This window comes from Cygnus olor, chromosome 3 (genome assembly GCF_009769625.2).
Source record: "Cygnus olor isolate bCygOlo1 chromosome 3, bCygOlo1.pri.v2, whole genome shotgun sequence".
Taxonomy (NCBI): Eukaryota; Metazoa; Chordata; class Aves; order Anseriformes; family Anatidae; genus Cygnus; species Cygnus olor.
This window is the reverse complement of record NC_049171.1, coordinates 73,480,980-73,506,062: the sequence shown is the minus strand read 5'-3', so window position 1 is coordinate 73,506,062 and position 25,083 is coordinate 73,480,980. Positions and strand designations below refer to the sequence as shown.

General features: G+C 46.9%; 1 long non-coding RNA gene across 1 annotated transcript in view; it reads right to left on the bottom strand.

The window, feature by feature from the left end:
* LOC121068149 overlaps nucleotides 1-22,777 on the bottom strand; it is a 38,782-nt gene extending 16,005 nt beyond the window's left edge. Inside the window, exons 1-3 of the long non-coding RNA XR_005818660.1 lie at nucleotides 22,138-22,777; nucleotides 17,222-17,267; nucleotides 3,982-4,146 (exon numbers count right to left, since the gene is read on the bottom strand). This is a non-coding gene — a long non-coding RNA (uncharacterized LOC121068149). The remainder of the gene's footprint in view (nucleotides 1-3,981; nucleotides 4,147-17,221; nucleotides 17,268-22,137) is intronic.
* Nucleotides 22,778-25,083: the final 2,306 nt, after the last annotated feature.

Below are 25,083 nucleotides of genomic sequence, written 5' to 3'. Positions count from 1 at the left end.
TTACCTCCACTTGAAGCCAGTCACCCACGTGGCAAGACCATCAGCTTCTGCACCATCTGGATTAACGTAAAGTCCGTCAGAGCTGCTGCCTGTTACTGACAGCGGCCAGCTGAGGATGCCCAGGAAGTAGTAAAAGAGCAAAGAAAGCCCGCAGTGAGCCACGGTTACATTCTTGCATTTCCCTTCTATGTCCATTTGCTATTTGAACCTGCCTGAATTTTCATTTTAAGCTACTGCTTGCTAAAATGGCCTTAGTGAGTCAAAAATGGAGCTCAGACCACAGGGCAATGAATGCTGCCTTGTGCTTTAACCACCAGGTCCTGACAGCCTTGCCAAAAACCTGAACTTGTATCTATGCCCATAACACCAGAGAATCCATTAAAATGTTATTCAGCTTTTCACCTACTCCCTGTTCTTTCACCTTTGAGACACGTTTTTGCATGAGAAGTACTTGGATGACAGCCCTAGCAGCAGCCTATCACACTAGAATAATGAAGGATTAATTACCTCCATCATCAGCACTCTATTATTATTTGCAGCATCAAGCGCTTGCTCTTTTCTTGCAAGCTACAAATGCCTGGGAACACAGAAAAGAAGACACTGTACATTAATTCAACAAGTCTTCCAGCCTGCACCTGCGTTTAATTAGTTACTCTCAAACCAGACCTGCAGAGCCAGAAGCTACAAGTGAGAGCACCGCTGACTGCTGGCCTGGCTGGGCTGCTGGCGTAATTAATTGCATTCTTACCGCAGCTCGGCTCTCTGCTCAAACAGAAGTTAATCATTTACTGGGAAAGCCTGAGCTGATGCTTCTCTGCCATCCGAGCCAGGGCGCAGAACATTTCAGTGATGGCGCTCCCCTCCCCGTTTGCTTCTTGCCTCCCAGAAATGCCATGCTGACCACCTCAGCGCCGCCAGAGGCACGGGGTGGGAAGGTGTAGCGAGAATAAGGAGGAGAAAATCTCAACTAGAGAAGTGCTGAAAACGACAAACCGCCACACAGCAGCTGTCCCGAAAACAAAAGCTTGCTCGGGCAGAGGTTTGGCAAGGTGTCAGCTAATAACCTAGCTGTGTTGGTATTTCTCTAGCCCTCAACATTGCAGTAAGCTTCAAGCGATTCATACATATTAATGACTGTAACCGTAAAGCACTTTTTCACAGAGAGGAAAGTGTCATTATTGCTATGTAATACACGACAAACAGAGTGGCTAAGCCTGAAGTTTCCACAGAAATCAGCAGAAAAGCAAGCTCTGCTGCACCTTGGCATGGTGGCAGTGTTTCAGACCATCCCTCCTTTCTGGGAGCTCGAGGGACCACAGGCTACACCTCAGCGGGATGGCGCAGAGGCAGTGCAGAAACAGGGCACGGAGCTGGTGCATCTGCAAGGAGCCGTGCCCATGAAGCTCATGTGGGCATGGGGGTGAGCAGGAGCCTGCAAAGGGCTGGCTGAGTTACAGCTCACAGCCCCCAGCTTCTGCACCTTCCTGCAAGGAGGGTCAGCGCCGTGCCCGGGTGGTGTCAGCGGGGCTGGAGGGAGAGGGCTGGCTGGGCTCGGCGAGCCTGGGAATGAGGAGAAGTTTCCTTTCCCTGCATGCTGGAATAACCCTCTGGGATGATGTGAACTTTCTTCCATATGGATAAACTGCAGATGGACTGTTTGCTTGTGAAAGGGAGAGAGGGACTCCTCCGACAACAGCCTTCAAAGTTTCTGGAATAAGCTGTTTAGAAATTGTGGACTTTCTTCTTTAAAACTTTTTATTTCAGTTTCTGAGAGCAGCCTGGTATATCTCTATTTAAAATTAATGGCATATACTTGATCAAAAATGCTAAAATGCTGGTTCCAGCAAATTACACAGATAATTAAGCCTAATTTCAATAATGCTCTGCAACACTACTAATAAATCTTGGGGCTCTTGCATTCCTTGAACATACACAAGCTACTTCAAGAGCACCAAATTCCACCCTCACAGCTCCTTCTCTATCTAGCTTTGGCAACCCCAAGCTAAATTCTGCTGTCAGCTATATCCCTGTAAGTCTGGAGCAATTCCTTGTCCTGGGTGGCATAACTCAAGATTACAGCTGTGTAAATGAGCACAGAATGCAGCTTGAAACGTTGTAAATCTGATCTTCAGCTCTCTTCCATGAAAGGGGAAAAGCCAGGAACTTGTTTTCATGTCCAGTAAGCCTCTTGAAAAAACTACCCTGCATAAATATTATTATTTCAGTCAGGGATATATATCCGTATTAAAATGGAGTTAAAACTTCCCAGTATCTAGGTCTACCGGGAGGGTGAGAGATGCCGAGTGCTGTATTTATGGGCTACCACAAGCAACACTTGCTTTTTAATCAAAAGACGTACACTCCAGCCCCCTGCCATGGCAGCACATCCAGACCTTCAGCTTTTTCTTAGTTAGTAGGTCTCTGGCATCAAGACACTGCAGCATTGCCCTGCCACCAGTGCTTGTGTCTTGGTCCAACCTACATAGGTGGGCTGGCTCTATTATTTTGGGGGGCTCAGAGGGTGCATGCCTCCCAGGCCACTGTCTGGAGAGTGTGAGGTTTTTGATACCGTCCTTACACGGTTGCCATTTGCAGTTGTGAAGGAGTATCTTAGTTATTACTTATATACACTTCTGAAGCATTAGCTAGATTCAGGCTAGGGAAAAAAAAATACACACACCAAAATGCAGCACAAGAAGTGCTCCCATACATACTGATTTTGATCATCAGACTATCCAAATCTCTTTGCCCTGTCCTCATATGTTTATGCAACATTCAGAAATCTGTACCAGGTTGCTAAGAATTATAAATAGCTGGCCTATACATTCAGTACTTTTATCAGCCCAAATAATAAAAGGATTGCTCTATACTACTGCACGCAGCTGGACAAAGTCGGACAAAGATGCGCTTATCTGTGGCAGCAACGATATTTATCAACAGAAGAAAAGCTTGCAGAGGATATGCCAGCATTTTATTTGCTTTTAGACTACATTATCAATCACTGGCATTACTCAAAATTAAAAGGCGCTGCATTTATGCAAAATACTTTTAAACAAGCAGCATCTCTTGTCTTCATATCTAACTTTTTAAAGCATAATTTGATTCATTACCATAAATGAATGAAAGAACCATGAAATCTCATTAAAATGCAAAGGGAGACTGGATCCAAGTGCAAAGGCCTGCAATTCACCTGCCATTGTGGGTCTGCTTTTAAAAAAATGAACCAAATTCCCTTTGTGCTGATTGCTATTGTAACCACTTTAAATATTTTAAAACAACATTTCCATTTTTCTTTCTGTATTAAGGAGTGAATGCACTTTTCATTTTAATTTCCAAACTGAAGAAGCAATAGAACGGTGTTGAAAGAAGAAATTTCACATGTCAGCACGTACATGTACATAGAGATAGAAGAGGGGGACCTTCACTACCACCACCATCAGAGCAACAGACCACTGGTAAGGTCTGTCAATGAAAGACCTACATCAACGACAAGAAATAGGAAGACTTTCTCTTTACTGAACAGTGAAAATAGTTTCCATAATAAAATCTTCCTAGTACTTGTTTTGTTTTGGAAATTCTGTGGAATCTGCAAATCCTTCTATTTGGCTATTTCTGCAGAATCAGAAGAAATTACCCACAGCTATTTAAGCCACAAGCCATTAATAAAATTAACTAGACTTAATTTATTTTTACTTTTTTTTTTTTTTGCCTGCTTTCCACTAGCTTATCACTTCTCCAGAGTTTGTCTTCAGCTAAATGTCACTGCAAACTGATGTGCTGGGTGCAGAATAATAAATTTCATCCAAGACCTTTTGAGTTACGGGTCATTTAATATAGTAACTGTGGGCAAGCTGGGCCCCCATTGTGCTCCCACTAATGTCAATGAGTATTTCTTGCCAGCGAGTTCAGAAGTGGATACCATCCCTGGCTGTGACAGATTACTCCTAATCTAAATTTGTCACACACCGCCACTGGCCGTACCTCATTTTCTGGGTGCCCATCTTCAGGCGTCCAAAGATTAATTTGCAGAGTAGCCAGGCGGTGCAGGGAAGATGATCTCTGCTTTGAGCGCGGAGACTCCTGCCATTCGGATGCAGTTGCTGCCCTTCGCACAACCTTTGGGAAGGACTCAGCCCAGCTTCCATCCTAAACGCAAGCACATAAATGCAGGTGTAAAGCGAAGAGCTTATCTGGTTATTGCTTTGTGTCTGCAGCAGAATGGCGATAGTCCAGGGAAGGAAAAACAAAAACAAAAACATAAAAACGGGAAACAAAAACAGGGAATTTATGCCCAGCAAAGACCAAAAAAAAAAAAAAGAAAAAAGAAAAACAGTGCTGGCAGGAATCTGGGTGCAAAGTCACTCGCTCTTTGACTCTGTCTGTGGTCAGGATTTGTATGTTTTTGTAAATAAGCCTAACCTGCATTTAAAAAAAAATAATCTCCTTTCAGTAAAAACTAACCATGATCTCTTGTATCTGGCTAACTTACCAGGTGGAAAAGATTAACATCGTGAAGCACCAAGCAATTTCAACAAAAACAAAGTCCTCAAGTTTCCTATAGGGACCTGCCCAGTTAGTTGACCCTCTTTCTGATTTTTCTCTCTACCAAGTTTTTCAGGAAACAAAAAGAATAAGAGCACTTCAGTGCACCCAGTCAGCTGTGAATATGCAGAGGATGAAGATGCTCTGCTGAGAATACCACAGGGAGAAAATGACTGATCCTCTGCAGAGAGTAGGAAGCCTGAAACCCCCTACTGAATAGTGAGAGTCAAAAATAAAGAGATAAAATGAACCCAAGCCAACCATGAAGGATATTTATTCCGTCAGCGAACACCATCCATCCATAGCCCAATATTTCACTTCACAATCCTGATATGTTTTAATACAGTTTTTATGAGATATATAATATATCATTCACTAGAAACATGCATATATATTAGTCCTAAAAAATATGAACATTTTCCCTTGCCAGCTTTTCCATATCAGATTTTCCCATGTTTATAACGTCTTTCTCTCTGTTGCTGAGAGATAGACCTATTCAAACACACACACACAAAAAAAAAAAAAAAAAATCAATCCCTGCTCAGCTGCGTGGGGAAACACTGACCCTGAGTAACCATCACATGCAAGTGGTGTGGGCAGCCAGGATTTCACTCCTTTAACTTGTTCAGCTCCTGGAAGGTGAAAAACAGCTCAGTATTTTTGCAATAGGCCTTTGATTTTTCAACAGACTGTCTCCTGAGGTCTTCACATCACTATTGGAGGATAGGAGTTGCTGGCTGAACACAAGGAGAGCCCTAGCACACAGCATGTCAGTAAAATAGGGACTCAGGTGTGTGTTTAAGCACACGAGGAGCAGGTGAAACCCTGGCCCAAATGACATCCATGGCAGTTTTGCTGTCAACATCAATGAGGACAAGATTTTATCCAGTGTGATTAATTTATGAGATTAATGTAAAGGATCAGGGCCCAGATTGTTCTTTACTCACCAAAAATGAATAATATTAAGTTTGAAGTAATGCCAGGTAACCAAATTATATATGCAAATAAAACATGTTATGAAGGGCTGCAGCAGTGCAAGTGAAAACTATTATTCACCTTCCAGGAGAAAAGAAATAGTTTTTAAATGAACCTTTAATTTAATCCATCCCTTTAGAATATTAGCTTAAGAGAAAAACTTATTACCCTTTAGGAAATATACCCATAATGGAGGCTTACCAGGTAGCTCTCACGCGAACACTCAAAATAGATGTGGACATACACTCTATGTTTCCATAAATGTCAGCATTTATTTCTGGGAAACGTCCCTTGCTTTGTCTCTGTCAGTGGTATCCCCTCAGACCAATAAATCTCTGCTGGACTCCATGCCTTCTTATTACTCTCATTAGATTAGAAATGATTATAAGTGACCGCTACATAGATGCACTGGATGGAGTCCGACTGCTCCCCATGGGACTTCAGCCCCCCCAGGAGAGATTTCCCTGCTCTCAAGAGGTACGGTCTCTCCAGGGGTATCAGGGAAATGCAGGCTCTGCCCCTAGTCTCCAGTCGAAGTGACCACTGAGCATTTGTTAATGAGGAGCTGTCACGTAGCCAGGAGGACCACCTTAACATCTTATGTGGCTTTGCTACATATGCCCATCCAGTTTATGTGCATTGACTACACACAATAATCATAAAGATAGGAGGTCAGGATAACTTAACGTGTTTTTCTTCAGCATGCCCCTAGGAGGCATGGGAGAATCATCATGCCCATTTCTCAGGTGAGAAACAGTCTGCATGTACCAATATGGGCATATAAGCAGGCCTTTAGCTACAAGTATGGCAAACGGTGACCAAAAGGTGGGACCATGGGAAGAAAAGATTATGATAAAAAAAAAAAGAAGGGACTCAATTCACCAGTGGACTGATGGTGATGATGGGAATGTACAAACTGCCTGTTCTTTCCCCAGGAGTGAGTTGTCCCTGGGTTGCACCAGGTATGAAGTCACCCTGGTTTAAGGTCCCTTTGAACCAAGACTGAGGGCTGAAGGGGAGCAAGAGGCAGAGATGAAAACAGGAACAATTCAGCAGGAATGCAGAGAAGGGCCTTTAGCTAAAGGCAACAACAACAACAAGGGAACAGAACCCACTGGTCATGAACTCCAGTGCCCCTGAATGAAATCCCATCCCTACCTCAGGACCCTGAGAAATCCAGCTGTGAAAAAGAAGCCGTGGCAACACGTAGCAGTCAGAGTCACTGAACTTTTCTTTCACTGACCACAAGCACAAAACACTCAAGGGAATCCAAGGAAAATGTATCTTGTGCTGCTGGTGAAAAATAAATAATTGTTCTATGGCAAAGAAGTAACCTGGAAACAAAGGAGAGACTTTTTAGCCACTGTGGTAACTGAGCCTAAACAGCAATTTCAGTGAAATGTCTGGGAACCCTGCCTCATTGCAAGTAACAATACGCTCAGTGCTCCTGAAGCTGTTCCCAAAACATGCTCTAACAACGATGCATTTGCACTCCTTCAAATTTGTGCTGAAGACAGTTAATTCATATAGATGGAGGAGGCTTGCCCTTGGAACTTGGCCTGGAAGGTATTCTTAGCCTCAGCAAGAAAAGCACTGTTCATTTTGCATAGCAAAGCCTAAGAGCGCATGAGAAACCCAGGGATGCACCAGTGACCTACTTGGGTTTTCTGTTCACTTAAGGCCACCTCAAACTTCAAATTGAGTCATTTCTCCTCTTCCAAGAAGTCATTCCCAAAGCCCCATAAGGGCATGAAACCCAACACACTACCTTTTCCAACAAGCTGCTGCACAAATCAAGAAGTTAGCAATGAAGGAACGAGCTTCAGGTCAAACCTTCCCAGGACCAGTGGTGACTAAGGCCAGGCCTTGCACAATGTGTGGCCTTCCACGGGGAAGTGGCCCTCCCACCCAAAGACCCTTTCACCTTCACTAAAGCTCAAAGGCAGAAAGAAGAACCTGCCCCAAGAGCCAGCCAAACCGGCTCACTCCTTCCCACAGGGTGGAGCACTTCCCACAACAGGGCTCGTGTGTCGGCAGACCAGTGGCTGGTTTGTCTTCTGAGCAGCAGGAGGTCTCTGTCACCTACGTCGCTGCTACTGGAGCTGCTATCCTGAGAGCTGGTGTTGACACAAATGTGGAAGATATCAATGGGCAGTGATCCCTCTCGCCTTTCAACCTCTGTGGTGGCTTGCTCGGCTGAATAACCTGCTTCAGTCTGAGCTTAAGCATGAAGTGAGTCACCAAGTAGCTTCACTGCAGCTAGCCGCATCTACATGCTGCCTTGAAACCCTTCTTAAGCCCACATAAACCCCCCAGACACGAACTTTTTTTTTCTTTATAAGCAGTACTATAAGTGTTGGAGTGTGCCCCCTGGGTTGGCAGCCCACCTTATATTACAGAGAGAGTTCAGGGTAAATCCCTAGCACTCTCTGACCCTGGATGCCAAAAGGAGGGCCAAGCACTTCAAAGTGAAATGGGAAATAGCCAGAAGGCATCCCAGGGTACTGCAGCACAGAAGTTGTCACGAGAAGCCCCAGCAGACTCTCAGGGGGTGCAGCACCATGGTTGTGGTGTGGCAGCTCTCACATGGGCTAGCCTCTGCTGCCAAGGCCCACCCCGTCCAAGGGCGGCACAGTCCTGTCTGTTGGGGACCCATCTCCGCACAGGACTGCTCCTGCTGTCTGCCAAGGCATGAGCAGTGGGCTCTACACCTGTGGTGACTCCCAGAGGGCAGAGACTTGGTGCCTTAAGAAGAAAACCACCAAAAGTGGGAGCTCAGCTGACCTCATGTCCATCCTAAGCAAGAGCCCTGTGGCCTGCTGAGTAGTGACACACCGGAAAATGTGGGAACCTTCTTGTCCACCTTCCCCCACTCCAGTCTAGCATGAATCATACCAAAAGGCAGAAGAAGTTGAAGCCAGTTAGCTTTTTCCCCCCTCATTCACTCACCCACCCATCCCTCTGCAGATGGGAAGCAGAGTCTCTGAAACGCCCAGAGTGCTGACACTCGGGTTGTCCAGCCTGGTTGGAAGATGAAGGTCCTGATGCAGGTGGCATGAAATCTGCTCTTGCGAGAGCACATTTTGTAAGTGTGGAGAGCTCAAGACATGGTTTCAATTTGGCAGCTCCCCTCCAAGCTGCCTACTGTTTCTTTGGCACAACAGTGAGCTGGGACATGTCCCAGCTGGGGTCAGGGATCAGTTCTCCTCAACATGAGGCTCCAGAAACAAAGCGACAGAGCCTGGAAGCTGCTTAAGGCCTCCTCCTAAAATCATTGAAAGTGTGGGGAAAAAAGCAAAACACAAAAAACAACCACCACACACCACAGCTTATTGAAAATAGAAAATACAAGCCAAAGTATGTTTCTTAGCATTTCCATACTCAGTACAGTGCAATACACTTTCTGCAAGTGCATTTTAACAACATCTCTGTTGATCCTGCCTTGTGCCCACTCTGTCTTGCATTTAACTTTCCACAGCAGCCCATACTCAGCTCCTGGCACAATAAAACAAATAGCTTTCTTGCATTGCTTCCTTTTTATTTGTGCACATCGTTAAAATTAAACACATGATGTTGCAATGACAATGGAATTGATGGCTTAATGGGATGAATTTTAATTTAAGTAATATTTCCGTTAATCTAAGAGCTCTCCCTTAAAAGTCTGTAGAATTTATTTATTGGAAAAATTCCGGCATGATTCTAGTGAAAATTCTCCTCTGAATGATATGTCAGACTTTTAAGGCTCTCTTTGGCAGGTTTTCTTTTTGCCTTTGAATGCTACTGACATAAGAATACATTTCTCACAGGTCTTCTGTGTAATGAAGGAAAAAAAGAAAAAAGGACTGCTGCAGAAACCACAGTAGGTACAAAATGCCACAGCCCCAGATCTGTCCCCTTGGCTGGAGAATCGCATCCCAGATTTGTTACTGGTTTATTTTAGGTTATGGAAAATGCAGAGGATTAAAAAGGCAGAAGGAAGCAGATGCCGTGCAGACAGAGGCAGATAAAAGCCAATCTCCATCCGAGAGCACAGAGGCACTGCACCCAGCACAAGAATGTGTTTTGAGGCAAAGCTGAGCTGTGGCAGCTGGGGCAGGGAGGTGCAGCTGCCTCAGAGCAGGCGGCATTCCCACCCCCAGAAAACAGCAAAATCCACCGTGCAAACCAAATAAAAGCCGGCCCATGTTTGTGCTCACCGCCTGCAGAACAGATGGATGGTCAGAAACCCACCACAGAAAGGGGACAGGGGCAGAGCTGTCACAAAACCCAGCCCCAGAGAAGGGCTGCTTTGAGGTTTGCCCCTCTCCAGCTCCACACAAAAGGCACAGTTCTCATTTTGCCTCATCTAAGTGTGCATCCTCAAGGGCACATGCATGCATGCCTTCAAATGTCTTTCTGTAAGAGGCAAAACCCAGACTCCCTGTCCAGACTGCTCCTTCTGGGGAGAAGAGGAAGGACCAGTGGCATGTGATGGCTGGCATCACATCGCTTCATGCCTGCTGGAAGACACACACAGTTCCCAGCAGTGACCACAGTGGAAAGCACACAGCAGCACTCCTGGGAGCACAGCCCCCTGGTTTGGATGCCACAGCTCAGTCCAGCCATACTTATCCAGCCTTCCCCAGCCTGGAAATGGGGCAGCTGCATGGACATGGGATTCTACAGGGGCATAAGGATGCTCCCCTCTCTCCTAAATGTCAGCAGGCTCCCTGCCAGACATCCAGAGCAGGCATCGTGCATCAGCACAGGCAAGGATGTCCTGCTCAGGCAGACCTGCTGGGCTCCCCTCCTCCCATGCCATCCCCCAGATCAGCCAGCCAGGAGGCACAGATGGGGCTTCACATGCTAGAAGAGAGATGCAGCAGCCCAGCACCATGCCAGTGCAGCCACATATTCCACCCTGCTGCAGCTGCTCTAAGGAGCTTGGATGCAAGCCAGGCACACAGAGGCGCCATCTCATCTGCACAGGTGGATGTCCCCAGGTCCTCGCCTCCCTGGGCTGCGAGGGACTAGATCCACAGCAGCTCTGAGTTCCAGACAGGGCCCTGCAGACCCTGAAGGCATCCAAAGCAGGGCTGGCAGGCAGCACTGCTCTCCTTCTTCCCCACTGCAGACCACGAGTCAGGTCTGGTCCAGGACGCAGCACCTCGCTCCCTTCCTCTCACCACCCACCACCAAACCACCCTTAGCTGTATCGAACAACCCTGCACTGAACCTCAGCCCACAGCCTGCTCATCTCCATTTTGGATATTTTGTCAATAGGAGCTCAGAAATGAACCATATGAAGCAGAAACACCCCAGTACTGCAGAAGCCAATTACATTTTGGAAGAGCTTCCATCCCACAAGAGCTGGTCTCCACACGTGGGTGGTACCTCAGAAATGGGCTTGCTTCTTGAGTATGGGAGGTGGACCTGCTCCAGCAGCTGGTTTCTGGCAGCCAGACTTCCCACCCTTTTCTCTGTCCCTACATGACTACCTGGCTCAGCAGTAGGAATGCAGCATCCCCAGCAATTCAGTATGGGGCCAAAGAAAATCCACTTCTCTTTGCCAACAGGAGATTTCTTCTGGAAGATGACACTGATCCCATAGTTTCATGGTGATCACACACAGGTGTGAGAGGAAGAGAATAAATTTCCTTTGAACTGCAGCCCTTTCAAGGTTTGTCTTTCTCCACAGTCAGGGAGACACAAGAAGTGCAGCCTTTGTGTGTGGCCTGAGCCTGCTCAGCATCTCCCACTCCTCATCGCTCAGCTGCGCCTCAAGTCTGCAATGCCTCTAGCCATAGCTCTTTCTTTCTCCTCTTCCCCCACCCTGTTCCTCTTTGCATAGGCCAACTTTGTGATGCCTCCAAAGGAAAAGAGTAATTAATGCATTAATATTAATTCCTGCCTGGACAATAAAAAATGCTCCCAGTATGCTTCACCCAAAGGGCTAAGTAAATCAACTTGCTTTTTCCTACACCCAGCATCCTAATGCCAAACACCTCCCTGCTGTCTTGAGCTGGGAAACACATCACTGAGATGCAGCCATGCCGAGTACCTGATAAGGAATGCATTAAAGGAAGCTTATTCATAGTCTTTCACTTAGTGGTCACAATGCCTCTGGAGACAGATGAGGGCTTTGCTTTCATGTGTCTTATTCTTCTCTTCCACACAGCTTCCCCTTCTCTTGTCTGCCCATGCCCACTCTTAGTTTCAGCTGTGGCCTGGTGGATTGGGCTCTGGGCTGATGGGCAGCTGTTACAAGTGAGGAGCCAATTCACGCTCCTGCATTGGGCCTGCTGGGAGGCTCAGCCTAGTCCAATGAAGCACTCAGCAGCTTGTTTTGCCCACCAGCAACATGGAGAGCAGATATGCTTATGTACTTTGGGAAAGACATTATTTTCACTTAATATATCTAAGAATTGCATGGGTATCATTAAACTGGAAATATAAGGTGAGACAGTATGCCCATGGAGTGCTTTGCACAACCACCCACAGCTCCAGGAGAGCCATCTAAGATCTGCATCTTCCGGGGCTGAACTAAAAAAAGCAGCATCAAGATGGCATCTGGAGGAGCCCATTCATCTCCTTCCCAGCGGGGCGTTAAGCAGATAGACTAACAGCACTTGACAGTGGGAGAGTTAATAGGTGCGTGCATTAACCTACATATGCATGTTTAAGGCAGGAGAGTTATGCAGAAATCAAATGGGTTAAATTTCCAGTCCTTCTGTTCCAGAGATCATAAAACCACCTCTAAGAGCTTGAGTTGTGTCTTGAGATGGCAATAAAGAAACTTCTTGATCACTTCTTTTTACTTCAGGCCCACGAGTGCGAACCTGCACATGTGTCTGCACAGGCATGTGTCCGTGTATGCCACTTGAACCCTTTTTTTTTTTAATTTCTCCCTACTACCTACATAAACATAAATCTATTAAATACATGATAATAGAGGTGTTTTGTTTTGTTTTATTTTTACTTGAAAATTTTAAAATCTACAAGTACCCTTACTGTGTTCACTAGCCCAGGCAAGAGTCAGCAGGCTGGTCACCATGGTTTGGCATGAGCCCAGCAACAGCCACCTAATAGATTTGTGCTGTAGCACCAAAGGGTTACGGTGGAATTTTATCTCCTCAGCACAAGCAATAGACAGTCACGTTGGGCTTAGCAGCAGATGCAGAGCCTCAAAGTAAATATTTCATGCTAAACAAGAAAGCTGTGTAAACACTGAGTACAGATATATAATTGATGATGGATGCACTTGGGGTTGGATCAAGATCTCGAGCACTTGGCTTTAGACACAGCAACCAAAGGAGCTACTTCTTCCTCCAGGTCTGACCTCCGACACATCCTCTAGGGCCTCCTTGTTCCGTTCAGATGTACCTAGGAGCACGAGCTGCCCTAGAAAGCTTGAGCCACGCAGGCTGGGAAGAGGGAGAGAAAACGGGAACAAAGCCAGGCTTGGTGAGTGGAAAATCTCTCCCATAAAAGCTTGCTGGACCTATAAGGATCATTGTAATGGCTTTTTGTTGTTGCAGTCACAAGGATCATTTTTTAAAACAAAGAGATAACATTGGTTCATTTCTTTCATTTTGGAAAAGGACAGTTCCTAAGCCCTTATCGTTAAGAAGTAAGAACAGTGTTACATGTTCAAACAATTTATGTCAGGATCCTGCCGTTTGTTATGGGAACAGCAAGTACAACAGCAAGTCCATTATCATCCCTCCCTGCCTCTGCATGCACAGTGCGAGCAAGTGAGGAAGATAGGGGTAAGAGCAATGGAGCCTGCAAAGTCAGTGACAAATATTCAGTACTTAAAACCCACTCTGAAGCTTCCCACACTGAAGTGAGACTTTGATTTGGTCAGTGGCCAGGCAAGGACCCACTGATCCTTCTCCAGTTTACTCCAAGTCCCAACAAACAGCAGCCTCTGTTCATGCCCTGGCAGCTGAGGAGCGAGTGACCCAAGGCCGCCACAGCACTCTCCGGGTGCCCCAGTGAGCGATGGTGGCGGGGAGTGGGTGGCGGAACGGACACAGATAAGTTACCCACGTTGGAGGGAGTTTCTGGACACTTGCCCACGTTAGAACCTGCCAGCTTTATCTGCCTTTATACTTAAGAAATAAAATAAAATGAAATTGCAGAGCAGCAGCATTACATTCTGATCCTGCTTCCAAGCCCACGCTTCCTCCGACCTCCACTCCCCCTATCCTCACCTCCCGCCGGCGGCTCCTCTCTCCCCGCCTCCCCTCGCTCCTCTCCTCTTTCTGCAGACAACACGTCTGTGCTGCCGCGAGCCTGCTGCCGCCGACAGACCATTTCTCATCATCAAGCCTTCCTGGCTGCGCAGCCAGCCAGGCCCACCACGTGAGCAGCTGCGAGCTGAAGGGGTTTGAACAGAAGGCACTTGGCACCAACGCCGCGCCGCGGCGCATGCTTGTGACCTTCCCACCTCAGTGACCTGTCAAGGACATGTCCGGCAGGGCCTAGTTGTGGGGGCGATTTCCAAGGGAAAGCACCCATAAGTGGGTTACCATAGCTGTTTGGCCTAATTGTGACTGTGTTGTCCTCAGCAGCCCCAGCACCTACAGAGCCTTCCCCTGACTTTGAATGGGAAACAGATTCATGGCCTCTGCCGACATGATTCATTCTGCCGGAAATTTGAGAGTGAGCTGCTTGTAAAAGTCCGTGTAAAACAACAAAAGAAAAATGGCAGAGGGACAGAGCCGCTAGATATTGACAGTTACAGATGTCTTTATCTGCCTAAAACAGAAGAGCTGCATGAGATACTCAAGCCACCTGCAGCAGCAACAGGGAAAGAAAAAAAAAATTAAAAAGGCAGAGCTGAAGGATGAATGGACCCCTAGGCTTGGAGAAACCTGTCTGTGCCTACACCTGAGCTGAACCAAGGCCTGCAAGTCTGTGCAGCCACCCCTAGGCAGAGCAGGCCTCTGGTGAGGGGCCAGCAAGGACACAGCTCCAAGCCTGCAGTGCAGTGTGGACACCTTTGAAGAAATTAAGATGTGATAGAAAGTACCAAAGCTGTGGGAATGGCAACTTTGCTCCCTTCTGGCTCGTCTGTTGGAGCCTCAGATGTTTTGGACAGTGATCAATGGGGGGAAAAAAACAGCATTTTCCATCTGTATGTTCTGAACTGACACACTGGTATGAGCAGCTGTTTCAGCCAGGGCATCCCACTGGCATTTTCTGCCCATGAATCTATGGCTGGAGCATGATGACTCTTGCTACAGAGGCTTGGAAAATGCACCGCTTTACAGAATAAAAGGTTTTGTATCAGTGAGAGAAGAATCTAAGCAATGTTCCCAGGAAACAGCGCGATTAGTATCAGAACTCTGGTGTCAGAGCACCAAGTGAAGGCTACCAAAGAGCACAGCCAAATGCACTGAAGCAGTGAGACACTGAGGAGTTGGTGGCTGCACCTCCAGAACATTTCTGGCACCCCGACATGTAGCAGGATTCAAGGCCAGACTCCTGGAGGGTCCAAAAGCCCTAGCTCTTGGGGCTGAAAGGTACAAATCTCAAACTGAAGCTACCAAAGCTTTCTGTAACAAAAGAGACAATGCAGAAGAGGACAATAATCCCCTTATGGGAGCAAGAAGCAAATGAAGACTTTGAACCAGAGATAAAAATGTAGACATGAGCACCTTGGGAATGGAGGTACTGTGAGATATGAGGGCTCAGAAGAAGACACATGGTTGAACCTCCTTTCCCAGATGGGTCCTGCAGAGCCACAACCCAGCAGCATGGACAGTACTGGCAACCCTGCAGATAAAGAAGAACCTAACTTTAGGCAATGCTGAGCTCCTAGCAGGTTCCCACTGAAAATTCAGTCTGTATTTCAGTCCTCAATAAGTGCCTAAAATACTCATCTTAAGCAGATACACATCTTAAGCAGCTCTTCCAAGCACCGTGGGCCCAGATAACCCCTTCTGAAGACTTTATATTGGAGGCTGTGGCTTTAATTGCATGGCACAGCTTAGGAAGGGCCCTTGCTCTACCAGACAGCATGCCCCACTGCCCCCACACAGCCCTCTCAGTCACCATCCAAGGCTCATGTATTTCTACAGGTCCAAAGCATACAAAAGTGGAGCAGAAGAGAAAAACAGCAATGCTTTTTTCTGCAGACCCAGAAAATTGTGGAGGGCTGGAGGTGGGAGGAGGGATTCACTGGTTCTGTGCTGTTAAAACACTTGCAGGCCTTTTGCTTTGCTCTCGTAATGTAAATCTATCTGTAAGGAACATGTTGTTCATGAGAGGTCACACATTGCTGTCAGGAGACATGTTAGCTCACCCCAACTATAAGCCAGGGCAGAGAGCACTCCTGCCCCAACAGGTATGAGAAGATGGCGCCAGCCTGTCGTCACCTCAAGTGCTCACAGCTGATAGTCTCTGAACTGCCCCCTCAGGAGCTGCATCTCCAAGTCCATGTGCGGACACGTGCCCAGAGCCCATCCTCACGCTCAGCCTCTCCTAAGCCTGTAAGCACGGTCCCTGCACACAGCAGCCTCTCCTGTCACATCTTTACTCCCCTTTACACTCTTTACTGCCCTGACACCACAGGAATCACTCGGACACCGCTGAGGGCAGTGGGTGGCTGTGCCCTTTTTTCTCCCAGGTGCTACTCACGCCAAGGATGGGGAATCCCTCCATGGCTCACTGTTCTGGCTCTCAACCCAGACCTCCTCTCCCTTTCTAGTTCACAGTCCCCATGGATGGCAGATCTCTGACCACAGGGACACAAACATATCAGCTAGTTCAGTGCCCTGACAGCACTGAGCAGAAAACACAGAAACTTTGGCACTGTTCCTGTGGACAAGAATGCAGTTCTCCTTTATCTCTTAGCACCTCCTGACCCCAAATCCCTCATGCAGAACTTAATGACCATAATTCTAAATTCTGGAAAGGCAGGTCAGCATACTTTGGCAGAAATGTGTCAGAAGCATCATGAAGGTGCCTCTCTTACAATTCCCTGTAATTCCCCACTTTCTGTAACTGACTCCTGTAACTGAATGGATGGGAACATCGGCAGAATTTTCTATTGCTTGTAGCTATAAAAAACAAAATACTTAAAATTTAACCTGAGTGACTTCAGAGGGTTCAAAAACATAGAACCAATAAAATGCATGGCAGCGAACACATTTGTTTGGCATTTTCATGAACATTATTTCAGCTAGTCTTCCAGTGTAAGGGATGGTGAGATCTGACTCATGATTTTGAAACATTTGGGAATGGCAGCAAAAGATATCCCATGTGTGTTTGTACCTTGCTGCCTCTTTAATAACACTCATCAACAGGTGTGTCAGTGCTCTTGTGGATAAAGCACCTGGACAAGAGATGTACAATGGAGTTGTGGTGTGTACTATGTTTTGTAGAGTAGGATGCTGTTTCTTTGACAGGCAGACCTGAACAGGCAGGTTTGTCTCCTTTTGTCCTTGTAATTTCCTGAGATTCTGTGATGTCAGATGAAGTTTATGGATAAACACAAAGAAAATGATACAATAGCCAGCATATTCCTGCATCCACCACACAGCAGAGCTGTAAATATGTGGGATTTATTTCTGCAAGGTTCACCTTCACCTCTCTGTTCTAGTCAGCAGCATCCTTTTGCACAGCTCGGGTCAATTTCCATACTGAGTGAGTGAGGTCACGAAATGAACAGATTATGATACAAGTTATTCTTTAAGTCACTAAAATCCCTACTTACTGTTCCTCTGTTTCCAAACAGTCATGGGACATGTAGATGGGCAAACCTGCAACAGAAAAACAAGAAAAAACTCATGCACATGTATTATAACATCAAGACTGTCTATAAAATGAAAGCTCCCTCCTTGCTTTTCCGAAAACAAAGCAACAAACATGTATTTGAAATCATGAACACATAAAAAAGGATTTGTATCTATTATCATAGCAAGTAGGATGCAGCACATACTACTGAAAGGTTCACAACTACTCAGCTCTACAGGGGTTTATGTCAGAAACACTGCAAAAACAAACAGGGAGCTCTACAAATCCGGGGTGGTTTGCTGTGTCTCAGTCTTATTATCCAAGTTAATGATCCTGCCGTGTGACAGCTGCACCCCCATGCCAGCCGGCTCTCCAGCAGTGCTGCTGAGCACCCGTGGAGCTGAGTCAGGCTCCATGGGGCTGCGGCAGGCAGCAGGACAGGTGCCCCTGCTTGCCTGGGAAGCTCTGACTAGGGCAGAGAAGGTTTGTGAAGAAGGTTAGGTGTGAGGAGCACTGGGAAGGGCAGATCTTCCCTTTCGGCCCTTCCTGGCAGGAGCATCCCACCCTGTGTCTCCCCTACGTCCCTTGACAGCTCTACCTGGCTAGGCTTTTCAGGGCTGTAGGATGGGCAAAGCAAATGAGGGCATCACCCATTTTCCCATCTCCTTCCTGGCTCCTGTGCCTGACAGCTGAGCAGGAGAGTCAAGACGAGCTCACAGCCAGAGCACAGGACCTGGGTGCAGCAGACGAGCTCAGGACAAGACGTGGCTTGCCACTGCTTTCAGTGTGTGCCCATGTTGCACAGGTTCAACAAAATCACAGCAGCATAAGGCTAGTGTCGTGCTGCAATGAATCAGACCACTGATACCCATGTGAAAGTTTCAGAGCATCTTGTACACGTTTCTTCTCTGTTAGGGCTGCAGCTAAGAAAGGCTGTTCTGCATGAGATTCAGAGAGGCTCAGTCCTCTGATTCTCTAAAGAATACCCAAAAGCAGAAAGCGACACCAGGATTGCACTGGTATACTGGCTGATGGGTACAAAATCTTCTGACAAGTCGTTTGCTAGGCCCTGATTGGAAAATATCTTTAATTAAAACACCACATCAGAATCCTGAACCAATTTCATCCCAGCTCCGCTAAGTGCTTTGTACAAAACATTAACTCTAAAATCTCATTACACATTAGCAATCCCTGTGACAAACATAAATGATAATTTAGCTCTAATGCATTCTGGAGCAAGCCATTTTTAAGAGAGGCGCATGATATCAGCTTGCTAGGAGAAGAGCTGAATTTATCTGTCTCTTTATTTTTTAAACAAATGGCTGTAGCTGGTTCAGCAATGGGCTATACAAATCATTGCAGTGCGTAGCTTTGACAGTGCACAGCAGCTGTTTAGCCAGAACCTGGCACTCCTGCCTGGGCTGGGTTTTGAAATCCCACCAGCAGCGCCGAGTTCCCAGGTCTTTAAGCAGTCAGGGAAGGGAAAAGGCGATAGGGAAGGTGGGGATGTTTGTTGATTTTACAGGACAGCGGGGAGGGAGAATTAACTGGAGGTCCCTGGTAGTCTGAGCTTGCTCGAAACCACAGGCAGAGTCAGGGAGGGGGGGCCAGGCAGGGGGCTGACTGCCTACAGTCATTTCAGCTGGTTTCACAGGCAGAGAGAGCAGAAAAAAGGCAAGGTGTACAGCAGTGTGGGGATCCCTAACACTGGTGGAAATTCTGCCCTGCTCACCGCCGCAAAACCCAGCCAAGACATCAGAGGACACTGCAGAGGATAATATTTATGTTAAGCACAAGAAATGTCTTAACAGCACTTCTAGGCTGGCAGAACTAATATCATTTGCATTGTTTATTGTCAGAAAGATGTTGGATATCCCTTCTTCGATTAACAGCAACACCCTCAATCTCTCCCCACTCTTGAAGTGACCTTTCTAAACTCCACAGGCTTTCTGAATCCCAGCTGCACCTGGATCAATTTTTCTGTGTGTGCAAGAGGGCATATGGGCATTTAACTTTGTGAAATGGGAAAATTATGGCTATTTACTATGGGATTAGGAAGTACATATATGAAAAATATCACACGTGGGTTTTAAAGCCAGGCAAAACCCAACCAGCCTATCTTCCCACACGTTTCCTCCAGTATCACCTGCTAGATTTGACCTTTGTCCTGAAATCTGGGGCTGGAACCAGGCTTTGTGCTGGCTAATGTGAAGTCACTGAAGTTTTCAGTGAAGGGAGGGTTTTTCCCTCCTCTGCTGTTTTCTGGCTGCACATGATATCAGCCAGAATATTTGTGGTCAAATTTTGTTTGGCGGAGGTGGGAGGAGAGACATTGCTTGCATTCATTTGACCTGAACGCTGAAGCAGAAACATAGCCCTGTGGCTTTATGCACGTGGCAGCATTTCCAGGGGAGAGAGGTCCAAGACAGAGCCTTGCATCTGGACAGAAAAAGGAAAAAAAAAAAAAGAAAAACCAACCTTGACTTTGCCAATACCCTTCTCTTTCCCATAGAAATACTTGAAAATATGTATGTTTGTTCCAGGAAAGAACAAGACCCCTTAAACTCAGCAGAACATGAGTGCAATCTTCACCAGCTCTCCTTTCAGCAGCCACAGTGCTTTAATTCTACCGCACAGAACTCACGAGGTATTTACCACCGGCTTCAGTGGGGATTAAGGTAGGTTAGTTCCAACCACTTTGAAACTCCTTTCTTTGTACTCCTTTCTTTGTATGTCACAAGAAGGAAAATTACTACATTAGACTAAAAGAACGGCTTCATTTTTCCTTCCAAATGAAGTGCCCCAGAGCTCCGCAGCAGGTGGGAAGCCTGGAAGTCTCCATGTAGAGATCCACTAAGTACACATAGCTTTACTTACATCTCCGTTCCAAAACGTCTAAAAACTATCACACAGACCAGATAATAAATCTCTTCTTGCGATTCAGGAAATAATGAGAAACCCCATGAGAGACTTTTGTGAAAAGGCAATGAACCTTTCTGTAGGGAGGCCAACTGCATTCACATGGCGGGGGGGATCTGGTTACCTCAAGCATAACAGTTCCTCAATTTTAACTGCTTGAGGGTGGCAGCTTGGGATGGCAACCCTCTCTCTCTCTTAGTCTGCAGTGAAGACCAATGTCCCCAAATCATTCAGCTTCATTCATCATTCTTCAGGGAGACCTTTCCTTCCAGGATTCTGCTTTTCTGCCCTGGCCACTCAATGGACCCACCAGTTCCCTCAAAAGCTTCTTTGACTCATATTTTCTGGTTATCTACTCTTACCTCTTCAACTGTTAGGTCTTGCAACATTCAAAGAGGGGAGGTGACTGACATTTTACTGCTGTAGTTAATTTTCCTTTCTTTTGCTCAGCTTGGATTCCTCTTTTCTGAAATAGATAGAAGATGGGCTTAAACAGGGTGTTGAACTTTGCCACTCTTATTATGTTGTTGTTTTTTTTCCTCCTCGCCTTGCTGCTTAGTGCTGCAAATGCATCCTCTGCTTTACATTCAAACCAGACCACTTGGAGCCTTTCTGGTGAACGCACAGATCTTCATTTCTTCACTTACAATAAAGCTTTTCTGAATTACTTGCTTTTTTTTCTGGAGGATTTGTCTTCCAAGCCATCCTGTCACGCTTCTGGATCTCAGCATAATTTCCCTTCCTCTCCCCTCACCACGCTTGCCTCAGATACTGAATACTTATATTGCATTCTTTAAAAAAAACTTATTTAGTACAACTTTCAGTAAGAAGCAGTATGACATGAAGGTAACTCTGCTGCCATCCCTGCACCAATATTAGGCAGCTGCACTGTTTCTATCTTCTGAGTTGAGACCAGTGCATCACATTTCAAACTCCGTTAAGGCAAAAACCACTGCACATTGCCCGTGCAAGGGGTGGGAGTAATTTGGGCTAATACTGTGCGTTCCTCCTCTGCAAATGGAGCTGTGCTTACATTCGTGTTTGGCAGTGAAGATCAGCATTATAGAGTCATGTCTCATTAGCAGGGTGAAGAACTGGACAATGCTGTTTTGTAATTTTACATCCTTCTGCTTCACTGCTACTAATTTGTACCCTGACCTGGGTCCATGTAACTCCACTCATAACGTGATCCTTCTGTGGTATATCCAACGAATAGTCATTAAGGCCTTTGAGCACACTTGACCTGCTTCACATCTCTGCCCACATCACCACACCTGCCCGGCCCTAACCACCCTTGTGCAAAGGTTGCAACTCAGCCAAGTTAGCTTAACAAAAAATGGGGTTCAACTTGCACTGCTGCATAGTTCAGCTCATCCCTGCAGAAAGTCAGTCGGTATACTTCATGCCAATTACATGTTCAAAAACTACTCTCTATCCACATCAAGAGGAATTCCCTTCTCAACACCACTCCATCAGAAAAAATGAGCTTTGCTCTCCATGGAATACGCTGCATCGCTCCAAACATAGTCTGATACTTCTTCAGCTTGTTTAAGGAAAATACAGCTACCTGCTGGAGAGAAACACTATATATACAGGCAGTAAGCATGCCAGAGCAAGGCAGAAGGCACACCAGTTCATAAAAGGCAACAGGGTGCAAAGCAGCAGCAGGAGGAAGGCACACCAGTTCATAAAAGGCAACAGGGTGCAAAGCAGCAGCAGGAGGGGCGGGGGAAAATAAAGCAAGATGGGAAGCTTGGGGAATGGGAGGCAATGGCTGTGGTGAAGGACGAGAGCGTACGCTCTCAGACACCGTGGGTCAGATACTCCTGGATGTGAATCAGTCGGATGGGAAGGTCAAACACAAATAAGCCCACATTTGTGAGCGGTGAGGTAAGTCTCCACTGACAGTGCTACTGCAAGGATTGCACAAGGACTATTTCAGACCTGCAGCTCTCCGTGCTGCTAGCTGTGGCTCACCTGCAGCCTCCTTGCAGCATCAGAACAGCTCCCCAGGGCGCTTGCTGCCCTCTCCCAGCAAGGTCCCCGACGCCGTGTGGGTTGGCTTCCTCTCTGGCCGTGCCCACACCGGGGCCTGCTTCTCCACATCGCCCGTGTGGAAAACACCAGCCTTGGGATGGCTGCTCTTGGTTCTTCTGTCTGTCCCTTTGCTTGCTCAGATGCTGTTCCCTGCCAGCAACAATTCTGGAGGGATTTCCTGGTGGGACACCCACCAGAGCCGCTGGAAGTGGCTGGGAGGTGAGGAGCAGGAAGCAGTGGCACTGTATTTGCCCTTACACAGAGCAGCGCCCCGTTCAGGAGGGGCCTGCTGGGGCCATCTTCCAACCCTGCAGCCCTTGTGATTTCGGTGGCACCCCCTGCATAGCCTCCTGCTGCTGGCTCTGCTGTGGAGAAGAAACTCCCCGCCACATCCCACCGGCTGTGCCCAGGCTGCTCCCATCCCAAGGAGCAGCTGCCCCGGCTCGTGCAGGTGGTCAGGCTGCCCTCCTCCTGGGTGCCTGCAATCGCAGAGACCCGTGGCTGCCTACAGAGCTGCCACCCGTGCCTGCTGGTGTCAGGGCTCCCCCAGGAAAGCCCCTTGCTGTGATGTGGACCCAGTCAGGGATGCTGGGATAAAGGCACCGCAGGCTTTGCTGCAGGCGAGGCCTCTCAGAGCACAAAGCAAGGCCCTACAGGAGAGGCTGGCCTGCAGGGGAGCAGCCAGGGTGGCCCAGAGGTCCTGTGGGCAAGTCCCACAAAGGGTCTTGCTTCAGTATCGCCCTACACAGCACATTAAGGCAGAGCCACGACCACCCGAACAAATGCAGCATGGCTGCATGGGCTGGGAGGATGACAAACACAAGGAGGAGGATCGGGGTGCGTAGCTGGTACTGGTGGGATCAGAAGCAGTGCTTCTTTCACATAGGTTTCGCTTAGCATAAAGGCTCCTCTGATGTTTCATGACCATCAAAGGCTTTGAAATTCACAGGAATTTCAAGGAAGGCAGAAGTTCATCTGAAATGAGAGAAAGATTATATTTTCCCTCCCACTGTATTTCCAGCTTCCTGAGAATTTTCCTTTGAAGGTTTCACTGCTCCCAGAAATGTCTTTATGATGTTTCTCAAGTTATTTCCCGTACAGGAACATCACTGCATAGCACAAGCAAACAGTAGAGGTTCAGAAAGCAAAGTATGGGGTTAAGAAGTGGAGCTGTTGGTGAGCTTTGGCTTCTAAAAAAACACCAAAACATCCTGTGACATAGTAGCACAGTTAGGAGGCAAGCATACCAGATTTTTCATTTTGGAGGGATGATTTCCAAGGGGTCAGTTTGACAGAGCAGCATCTTACTGCCTTGTTGCTGACTAGAGGAAGAATACAGATATCTGTGCTAAGGGAGAAGTTCCAATTTTTCAAACGTTTTTCTCAAGTCTGGGTATGGGCAACTCCACCTGGGAAAGCAAGCACCAGCAGAGCTCCTGCAGTGGGGAGGAAGGGAGAGGGGTATCATGGTGAGGCAGTTTGCTTTGCAGCCTGTGGAAAGGGGACTCCACGAACTGCTCTGCACTGATGCGTGGCCACCAGGGAGTAGATAAGCATGGGGCGGCCTGCAGAAACTGTGAGATGAAACTGCTCTTTTCCCTCTTATCAGAGGGAGCTGGTGTTGAACCTATTACTCAGATTATGGTGGATCTGAATTCGTTTCCCCTTGAGCAGCAGCTACAGAGACAGATTGGTTGGATTAAGTTTCATTTTCCTATGTAAAATGACTTAACTGGGTAGATAAAACTTAATATATTTGTGAAGCCTCATGTGTTTCCCTGAGACTTGATCACAATAATGTCTTATGAATGCCTTGCTGATTGTTTAACGAGTTATTTTTCTCCCTCTCAGACTGTTAATAATAAATTATAAGGAATGTACAGACTGCTTGAAATGATTCCAGTAATATGACTTCAGCTGCACAACTCGCACTGTTTTGCCTCCTGCTACCCCCAAGCAAGTGCTTTTTCATGAGGATTTTGGGGCAGGGCAGCTCCCCCTGTTCTCGTAAGATAGGAAACCCACAGGCTCTGAAGGGCAGTGAGTATCAGGGGAGGTCAGCCTTACAAACACACAAGATTTCAGTGGAAACCAGCTAGCTTTGTTGTTTATCAGTTTACACAGACGTTTATCTTCCAGACTTCTGCTCATTAAAGCAGAGGCAGAAGGGGCAGAGATGTTTCTGAGACAGCTGAGGAGGAATGGTCTCGTTTCAAGGCTATGGGACAGATCTAGGACCTCGTTGACTACCTTGCCTGACACGCGCTTTGCGCAAGGTCCAGCATGAGTCACCTTCCTCTCACACAGACTTTGCTGGCTCAAGGGCTTTTGTCCAGCCTAGCTAACTACACGGGGAGCCTGGGCGGGTAACAAAGAAGGGAGAATGGTTCCTCCCATTTGTCTTAGACATTTTGCCTGATCTAGAATGAGCTGCCCATGTTCTGCAGCTGACAAGGGAGGAAAGCTAGCCAAGAAGCCCAGACCAGGACTAGGGTCAGGCTCTCCACCTGTTATGGGTCTCTTTTGAAAGCTTTTAACTATAAGAGGGTTCGTGTGTGTGTATTTTTAACAGCTTTCAGCTATAAGAGCTCAAAGTTCCTAACACCGGAAATTATTTTCAATACAGCCCATAGTGGATGAAAGCACAGCTGGCTGTGGAGGCCTCATGGATCATTTCACTTGCAGGGTTAGAAGAGCAGCCTGTGCTATAACTATAGGCATGTAAATGGATCACACTCCACTTCCCCAGCTACTCAGCAGCATTATGCTTACAGGGGGAAACAGCAGAGAATTAAAAGAGAAAGAAGGAGAGCAAGGAGAGTAAATGAAGGATGGCAAGAAAGACACGAGGTGTTAGATGTCAGCTGCATTTATAAACTTCCATTA